We start from the raw sequence: 10,365 nt of genomic DNA, 5'->3' as shown, positions 1-10,365 counted from the left end.
ACAATTTAAGGAAATAAAAATAACAATGATAACATTAGGCAGGAACAGGGCCGGCGCCAGGGTTTCTGGCGCCTAAGGCATGGGGGGACAGCATCAAGACTGCTCCTGCCCCCTCACGCACGTGCACACCTTGACTGCGGGGTGGCGGGCAGCTAGGCAGGAGGGCTGAGAGGCTGCCGGCCCAGCCAGGCACGTCAGGTGGCTCAGGAGGCGCATGTGTGTCCTCCCAGCCCTCCAGTTCCATTGCTCGACGCACCGCACTAGACGCCTGCCACGTCTGGGCTGCTCCTGGCTGGGGGGGGAGGGGTGTTGGTGGCGGCGGCAGCAGTGCAGAAAAGCTGGGGGGCTACAGTAGCTCCGGACGAGGCGTAGCAGGTGGTCGGGGCTGCGTGCAGGCAGCTTCCCATTCCTCCTGGTCAGCTGCCCGCACGCTGCTGCCACATGCTCCACGGCACGCGCCCCCACCCCTGGCCCCGGCACCCCCTCTGGCACCTCAGCTCTGGAGGCAATCGCCAGGGTTGCCTCAATGGAGGCGCCGGCCCTGGGCAGGAAGGATCATGGAGGGAACGCCAAATGAAACAAAAGGAACTTAACTGTAGGGCTGCCTGCCCCCACGGGGGGCTGAGGATCCTCTACCCCCAGCTGCTACCCCCATCACTCACCTGAGGGCAGGGGGATGAGTACCTTCAAAGCACATGCTTCACTATCACACCAGAAAATGGCGTCTCCTCTAATTTCCTTCTTCACTGTAGCCACTGTCTCATGTTGTTTTTTTCTAAATGGATTTTACAGTCCCTGCCATAGCTTTTTTGGTAGTAAAAAGGCACTCCTTCCCCCTCTTTCACCAGGGGAAAAGCTGCTAAGACACAGCCCAACATATTTATGTGTGTGCACTTCCATCTTACTCTCATGTTTCAGTTTCCAAAGATTTAAGTTGCAAGTAGTTACCTTGATCCACAGCAAAATCAAAAAACTGGGAGTCTCCCTCCATAATCTGCAGGGCCACCTCTCACCATATGTCCCCCAGAGGGTGCTTCGATTGGCTGAGAAACAGCTGCTGGTGATCCCTGGCTACAAGGATGCTTGCCTGGCCTTGGCCAGGGCCTTTTTAGTTCTGGTACCAGACTGGTGGAACTCTATCTGTTGAAGTTAGGGCCTAGCGAGATTTGCTATCTTCCACCAGGCCTGTAAGACAGAGATGTTCCGCCAGGCATATGGTTGATATCGGGGCAGTGGAGGGCTCCCTTGCTGATCTCCTGTTGAGGGGAGACTGAAACCCTCACCCGATTCCCACTGAAACATTTAATGTTGTATACTGGTGCTCAGCTCATAGAATATTTGGTTGGGTCAATGTAATATGGGCTTCCGCCTAGAGTCTGTGTCTACTGGATTTTATATTTCCTTTTAATGTGATTTTATTGTGATTATCTGAGATATGACGTTATCCGCTCTGAGCCTGCCTGCAGGGAGAACAGACTATAAATGTAATAATAAAAATAAATAAATAAAATAATGTGTGTGGGAAAACATCATGGCAGGGGAGGGGTTGTGGCTCAGTGGTAGAATATCTGCTTGACATGCAAAAGGTCCCATTCAGTCCCTGGCATCTCCAGTTGAAAGGATCAGGTAACAGGTGATGTGAAAGACCTCTACCGAACAGATGCTGCCAGACAAAGTAGACAGTAGGAGTGTGCAAAAAGAAACTAACGAACTGGAAAAACACCCAGAAATCACTGTTTCATTTCATTAAAGCAGCTTCTAAAATGGTGAACCAAATCCAGGCAACTGACTTATAGTGGCACCCTCCCATCAAAAAGTTTGTGTGTTTCATTTCAGTTCTTATTGCACATCAGTAGCAGGCAGGCAAGCCCTGTAGGCCAGAAGCATCTTGTTTTCTTAATGGCATTCTAACAGTTGGATCTGAAGGGGAGAGAGCCCTTATGTTATGTCATACCTCTTAATTAAATCTGTTGGTGGGAAGGGGGAATGTGCACTACATGTATGAGTGCATTTTTGGTGCTACCCAGACAATGGCATTGTCTCCCTGCCAATCAGGTCATGTCAAGGGGAGGAGCACTGAACCCTTCCCGCCTATCAGCTTAGGCAACGTTAGTTTAACTCCATTGGGAGGAAGGGGGAATGTGTGCTACCGGGGAAACTGCATTGTCTCTCTACTAGATGGGTCCTCGCAAGCAGCTCCAGGGAGGAAATGTCTCACAACAGCTCCAGCCTCAGACCCTTGGTCAGCCCTGATGCTTCTTCTCCAGCCGCAGACTCTGCCACCTCCACCCATCCCTCTTTCCAGTCAGCCATGTTTTTTCCCCTAGCAATCGAGCCCGAGCCTGACGTGACAGGATGCCTGCAGTTGTCATTGTGTCGTTGTGTCTGTTAGTTGCTCCTCTTCCTAAATATTGCCTACTGCGACAGACAGGAAAACACTTCTCCTCCCCCTAAATACAATAACATTAATGGACATTGTTGGGGGGTGCTCAACTTTGTAGGGGGCTGATCAATGTTGAGGGTTTCTTTCTGGTATGTTCTGAGATTACCCACTGTATGCTGTTATGGCAACCCGGCTGGCTAGTTCTGGGTGGAACTTATATATAAACTGTAAAGAGCTGATTTGATTCTGCAGTCTTGAGGGGGGATCAGTGGTTTGTGGTGGCAGGTGGATTAACAGCCCCGGTCTCCTCCCAGTCAGCTCCATGTGAAGAGAATAGATCTGCTGTATCTCCAGTTTAACATTGGGTTAACTTCATCGCTCCGAAGGAAGAAGGTGCACATTCTTCCACCTATCCGTTCTATGATAGATAAAAGGGGGAAACTGAATGACTGATCAGTTCCTCCTAATGCATCATGTTCTAAAATGATAGAAGGAGTAATCTTTCTCTCATCCCTGGCTGCAAAGCACAAGGAAACATGGCGGCAACAGGCAAAAGCAGGACAGAAAGGTAATATTATATTGGCACTAATAATCGCTTAGAAAAAGAAAAAAGGGAACATAAAGCAGGATTTTTTTAAATGTCACTGAGGAGTACTCTCTTGCTTGGGTGCCAGCCCACCACCGCCCCCCTGCTACCACTTTGCCAGTTTCCTGCCATAGTGTGTGCACCTACCAACACTTGCCTTCTATGGGGGCTCATTGTTGTGTTTGTGTGCGTGTAGTGTCCTTGGGTCGATGGTTTAGAGAGGAGGAGTCTAATGGTCGATGCAGTTTTAGGTTAAGAGTGAAAACACCTACTCCAGAGACACGTTTCCCCAACTCCCCTTAAAAAGAACAGTACATGTGCATGCAGCCAACACTTGCCTCACCTTGATACTTTCCACAAAGCATTCTTCAGGGTCCATAAACACTGAACTCTGTTGTGTGTTCTCTCAAACTTGGTGGGTCAATTATTTAGAGAAATGACTTGAGTTCTGTGCCATTTTGGTGCCATTAACTGCAAAAACAGCTGCCTCAAAGGTCTCATTGCAAAGAATGGGTCCAAAACTCACAGTAACTTAAAAAACCCAAGTGGATTAAAGCCGAACTGGCAATGCCCCACCCGGAAAAAAATCAGTAATGGTAAATAGTTCATTCAAACCCTCCAGATTCGAAACGGAAACAAATTTTTTCTCAGTGCACACCTCTAGTAGACTTGGTATAAAGCAATTTCATGTGTTCCTGGGTGTGTGTGGGGCGGGGGTGCTCACTGAATTTCTCTATGGACTCTTATGTAGATCCAGCATATGTTTTTCGTTTCACCATGTCATAAGCCTGCCCAGAGATCACTAGAGAATGTCTTCATACAGTGCTAGGACCAAGGAAGCTTCTCCTCCTGGTGACGTGGTCTTGTCTGCTGCACCTTTGTGGTCTTCAGGAGGTGCAATGGGTGAACAGGGTCTGGTCTGTGCTGTAAGAGTCACAGTCATTTCTTAGTTCTGTAGTTCCCATGAGAAGTGCAAACCTGGATGGTTGCATTCATCTACATTGGACATAGGACTATATCTACTAACCCTCTATCGTCTCTGAAGCAACCCAAAAATAAGCAAGCTTCTGTAGAGACAGAAGAAACCACTAGGAACTGGGACACACCCCAAAGACAGAAGCCTCAGGGCCAAGCTACACATGACGAATGACACTTGAACAGTAAGTGTATTTCTCCCTGTTCACTTGCACTCCACTCAATCCACTTGCCGTTCAAGTGTCATTCGTCATGTGTAGCTTGAGCTAGCACAAGCGGGAAACTCAACCAGTTCAGTGAATTTCCCATTTCAGCCAGAATCTGCTAGGCCAGATGGAACATCTTAGTGTTACTCTATGGATTTCTTTTGGGTGATTTAACCCATCCATGCCTCTAAGTGGGAAATCGGCAACTTGTGAAGAAGCCCTTGAGAATTAAAGAATAAACTGTCTGCTTTAGCTGTATAACCATTTGATCCCTCTGTTAGCCTCACAATGTGATTAACAGGATTTTCAGCTCTCCAGCCCAACAGGATAAGTATTTCTGGGGCAACAGACTTGTCATGTGACTTAAAGCGGGGAGTTTCTAAGAAAAAATCAATAAGGGGAAATATTGCACAGAACAGAAAAGGCCAGAGCAATTCTGATCGGCGATGTGTGTATGTGATTTCAGGAACAATTAACGTTTTAAACGAATGCACCAAAGTGCCTTAAAGGCTAACAACAGCTTAACAGGTTAAATGTTGAAATAGGTTTATCAGATCAGCAGGAATGCGCTATTTGTAATTATGTTTTTACAGCTTGCCCAAGAGATGGTGTGGGAGAAGACCCTGTGATGTCACAGTGGGAAGGGCTTCGAAGCAAGGATGAAGGATAATCAAGATGAATTTGTATTTAAACTAAAGTCAGCATTAGTTAAGAGGGTTTTTTTTCTTTCGACAGGCTAATGGAAATGTGTCTTAAAACCAGCCAACCAACTGACAGCCCGAACCAGAGGTCTGCAGGGAAGGCACTGCCCCTTCGCTATTTGTGCCGTCTCACCTGGTTCCCAAACTGAAGCCTTGGCAAGTGGTGTAAGTAACAGATCATAACTTATATGCAACCGCCATAAAAATGGCAATTATTTTAATGCGGTCTGTGGAGAGAGAGGTTGTTGTACATCTGGAGCCTTCAACAGGAGGACTGTTCAGCGTCATCATTTAACATTTATAAGGAACTTACACTCATTGAAATATGGCTGTTTTATCGGAGCAATTTTGTGTGTTTTTATAAGGTTATGCGCCAATAGGGAGGGGCAAGATACAAATGTTTTAATGGAACAAAGAAATGCAGATATTACGGTGTTGAATTGAATTTTATGGGTTGGATTCCATAGATCTGCCACACTTTCTTCCAACATCACACAAAAGTGCTGCTGTTTGCAGAATGCAGGATCCAACTCTATATTTGAAGAGGGTTTCTTTTCTTTTGCCATGTTGCAATTATTTCTGTATGGTAATGCTTTTCATGTGAGACATGATAAATGGGAAGCTTTGCCATCAGCCAGTTCATCTAGAATCCTTCCATTTAAACCTATTCCGTTATACTATCTGGGACCGAATCAGCTCGAACTAAAGAATTTCTGTTCACATGGTTTGAGGATCGAATTGAATATTTGGGGCCTGGCTGGGGGGCTGCCAAGCCCATAACATCAGATGAACTATGTAGGTTTTAGAATTATTAATGCAATTGATTATTTTAAGTTGTTTTGCATAATCTAGGCAGAATTAAATGAGATACAGACAAACAATGCAAACCTAAACAGAATCACTCCAGTTTGAAATCAGTGGGCTTAGACTTGAGTAACTCTGCTTAGGGTTGCACTGAAAATGATGTTGGGAGGGAATAACTAACACTGGAGAAGAGTGAAGACTTAAAATAATGTTGACAGGCTGGAATTCTGGGCCAACACAGTGAATATCAACACTGAAATCAAAGGTGCAAATAAAGGATGGAGGAGACCTGGCTTGGGAGCAGTTATAGGAGAAGGATCTAGGTATCTTACAGTGCCTTCCTAAACAGAGTTACACCTTTCTAAAACCACTGAAGTCAATGGGCCTATAAGAGTGTAACAATGGGCTTATAACGGTGTTTTGTAAACTACAACAGAAAGTCATCTGAAAGTTCAATACTACTAGCGCTGCTGCTGAAAAAAGAAGGAATTGTGATTTGTGACACAGCATTACGTAAATGGAATCTGCTGCGCAATAAAGTCATCAAAACGTCATTGGAAATATACATCATTTTCAATGAGATGGCTTCGACAAAACCTGAAAACAAGGGTGCTTACAAATTCAGTTCCTCCTCCTTCCCCCATCAACGTACGGAGACCTCTTAAAAACTGAGGTTTGAAAGCCTGTGTGGACAATAGGCTATGTGGCTGAAAGAGCTGCAATGAGGGAGGGGGTACGGGGCTGCAATGAGGGAGGCTTCCATTTGCACAAGCAGTGCTCCTGGAGCAAGCTGGGATCAGTTTCACATGGTTACTCCTCCCCATTGCAGCCCACAGGCCCACATGGCTTCCCCCCTCCCATGCAGATTGAATGACCTTTAGCACCTGTTTTTCAAAGGTCTTAGGGGTTGCTGGTGGAGGCAAGAAGCAGGAACAGTCCGTGTCAGCAAACACCTTCTGCTGGCGCTTCACTGTACCTAATCCCAAGTATTTAAAATAAAATATATATCATTTTTTTAAAAAAACTTTATTTTTAAGACATATACTACTTTAGTAAAAAATCCTTTATTGTAAAAAAAAACTTTATTGTAACATAAGCTTTCAAGAATGGCAGCTCTCTTCGTCAGATGCATCTGCATCTGATGAAGAGAGCTGTGGTTCTCAAAAGCTTATGCTACAATAAAGTTGGTTAGTCTTAAAGGTGCTACTGGACTCTTTACTATTTTGCAACTACAGACTAACACGGCCAACTCCTCTGGATCCATCTGCTTTGGATTGATAAAGACAACAACAAAAAGTTGAGAAACTTTAACTTGATCATTAAAAATAACCATCACAAAACTTCGACAATATATCATCACAAAACTATTTCTTGGCAGCTGTTTCTTCAGATCAGGGAATCAAATTGTTGTATTTATAGCTCACATTCAGCTGTCATTGATTCTGTTACTTTTCTGTCCTGTGCTAGGAATGGCGGGAAAGGAAGGCAGCATGGTATAGGCCGATTTTGTTAGATCTAGGCAGCTAAGCAGAGTTGGTACTTGGCTGGGAGACCACCAAGGAAGACTCTGCAGAGGAAGGCAAATGGCAAACCAGCTCTGCTTCTCACCTGCCTTGAAAGCCCCTTGCTGGAGTCGGCATAAATCGATTATGACTTGACAGCATATATGTATGTACTCAGAATGATAACAGAAGGGCCAGGCAGGAAGGCAGCCACTCTTGGAATATTGCATGCAGTTCTACTCGGCTCATCTCAGAAGAAAGAGGACCATTGTCACACAGTAAATAAATCTTATGGAATTCAAAATGTGGCCATGGCCTCGAATTCAGGTGTCTGCCTGAAGCATGCTAGGAAGACTGAGACTGGCAGTCGAAACAGTGTTCAGTTCGTTAGTCTGTCTGTCTGATGTTTGATTTCAGAGGTGCAGCTAGGCTGAGACACACGGTGAGCTCTGGCTGTATATTCCATTCACTCGCACAATGCCAGAATAATGGTTCGTGTAGTCCTGTCCACTTCAGAAGTCTCCAACAGGTAGCTTTTGAGCTACCAGTAGCTTTCTGGCTGCTGCAGAGGAGGCTTGTGTGGGAAAAGATCACAGAGTCTTAGCTGGGCTTTTTAAAAAGTCTTTTAATTCACAAGATTTTTCTTTGCTGCTTAGCTTCATTTCTGGTGCTCTTCCTAATCCAAGTACTGCTTCTAGGACAGGACAAAACTTGGAAATGTGTCCAAGAAGGGAGAGGGGAGTTGGTCGGGATATTTTCCATTATTTAGAAGTAGCTCTCATCAAAGGAAGGGATGGCAACACCTGCATTGTGTGACTTTGCCTTTATTTATACATTATCCTCTGATGGGAAGTTCAAAGTGGCTTAGAACACAGTTTTTCCATTTTCTCACAACAGCCCTGTGAGGTAGCCCTGTGAGAGCTTGTGACAGGCCCAAGGTCACTCAGCAAGCTCACATGGTAGAAGCAGAGGTTTGAACCTGGGTCTCCAAGGATCCGATACACTATCCACGATGCCCCTCCAGCATACACTATGTGTTGTAGACTACATAGTGGTCTACATAGCAAGTGGCAGAGACTGCTCCTTGCTCTGCTATCTATGAAGTAGAGATACTAGAGGCTGCATCCGTGACTTTGCAAATGCAAAGCATGAGCATTTCTGTGACCTGCTGTTCTCTATAGATTTAAAAGTGAACTGGATGTGGGCTTCAACTACTTTTTAAGTCATAAACCAGACAGTGAATTAAGGCATCCTTCAACACACAGACACCCATCCTTGACACTTGCTCCCCATCCCCCTAGTCTTGATGCACGAGCCTTCACACACGCACAGCTATTCTGGCTCAACACCCTTAAGTCTACACAAGTGCGCTTAGGCTGTAAGGCTTTGGGCTATCCACCTCTTGCCTAATACAGTGAGACAGAATTAGCACTGGGTGGGTGCTTCTCCCTGCTGCCAAGAAGGGTTTGTTGAGGGTAAAACTCTCAGAGTGGAGATTAACGTGTCTTCATCCCGATAAAGTGCTGTACAGCCAGGATTTGTGGCATGGGATCAGGAAAGAGCCATCCACGAATGCAGCCCTGGCAGCTGGTGTGTACACTCTTATAGATCCTTGCCTTCTAAGTTCTTAGCTATTTTACAGTCCTTTAGGGGAGGGCTGGTGGCTCGCATGCTTCGCATAAGAAGGCCCCATCTTTAATAACCATAATCTCTAGTTAAAAGAATCTTGGGTAGCAGAAGTGGGGAAGATCTCTGCCTGAGATTCGGGGAGCTGGTTGGAGATGGTGGGGAAAGGATTCCATGTGGCAGCCTTGCCCCCCTACCATCTCTCTTTTTAGAATGTAAACTTTTCTGATCCCAAGACCAGCAAGCTTCGTTGGTCTAACCCAATAGCCAGGATCTTCACACATTCTGTAGTGGGGCCTGCTTTTGGACTCACATTATGGTTTATGCACATTGTGTTTAAGTTTCCCACAGTGTCTTTCTATGCATCCCTTCCACTGCTGTGCATGTGGTGCCCTGATTTGGATTGGGTCCATGGTGTGCACGGAGAAAGAGATTTAGCTTCCCCCCCGCCCACCATGGTACTTTTCTGACCCTAGTTGTCCTTTGGGGTAGACATCAGTTTCTCCAAACAGGCAAATAACCTTTCAGGGGAACATGACACGGGAAAATGCTGAAGCCCCTTCTCCCCATATGCTATGACCCTGTTCCAAATCATCACGGTATATGCAGGAATTGAAGGAAATCTACAAGTGACGTCTGACTAAAGGAAGTAGTGGGGAACCCTGAAACAAGCTTTGTAGACCAGAATGTGAGAATCAGCCTTTGCTGGATTGGACCCTACATCTTATTTCTGCTTGTACATTGTGGTGGTGGTCCTGTGCTGCAAAGTGCGTACCTTTTGCACCAGCAAAACCTCAAAGAGGTTTCTTCTTCAGATACAGGTAGGAGTGGAGATCCCAAAGCCTTAATATTCAAGTCAGGATGTGGGATGGGTAAAGAAGCCTATATCTCTATTCAGCCCTTGGGATTCCAGGATTCCATTGTAGTTCAGAACAAAGGAAACCTCCCCGATAGAGGCATAGGATTCATATCTCACTGCAGATGCTAATTTCACTCTAATCAAGATGCATTGTAACATTGTACCTTTACATTCTGACTTCCTTCTTTGCTTCACCCCTCCCACATCCTGACTAAGATATAAAGGCTCAGGAATCTCCACTTCTACGTGTATCTGAAGAAGGGTACGTTAACTCTCGAAAGCTTGCACCCTGAAAATCTTGTTGGTCTCTAAGATGCTGCTAGACTCAAATCCTGCACGACTCACATTTGGGTCCAAACCCACAGTCTGAGAACCTGTGGTCTGATAGATAATGAGACACCCAAAGCCACATGTATGAGGTCCATGGGTAAAGCAAAGGATCCGAACTTGAGTCTTCCACTTCAAAACTCAAGGCTCAAATAGAAAATAAATCTATGCAGGCCAACATTCATACACAAAATCATGCTTACTTGAGTCCATTTCAACTGTTGGTTCAATGTTCAAATTACATAGGGGGAGAACAGAAGACTTCTTAATTAAATTCACAAGCCCCACCAACTGACCCCCACAGATAACTTTCTAAAAACAATCATTGGGGGGCTGTTACAAATGTTTGGGGGTCCTGGGAGGGCCTAGCTCCCCTGTATTGCTCTTGGTTAGAAA

Source organism: Eublepharis macularius, chromosome 6 (assembly GCF_028583425.1).
Source record: "Eublepharis macularius isolate TG4126 chromosome 6, MPM_Emac_v1.0, whole genome shotgun sequence".
In the NCBI taxonomy this organism is placed as follows: Eukaryota; Metazoa; Chordata; class Lepidosauria; order Squamata; family Eublepharidae; genus Eublepharis; species Eublepharis macularius.
This window is presented reverse-complemented; position numbering follows the sequence as displayed.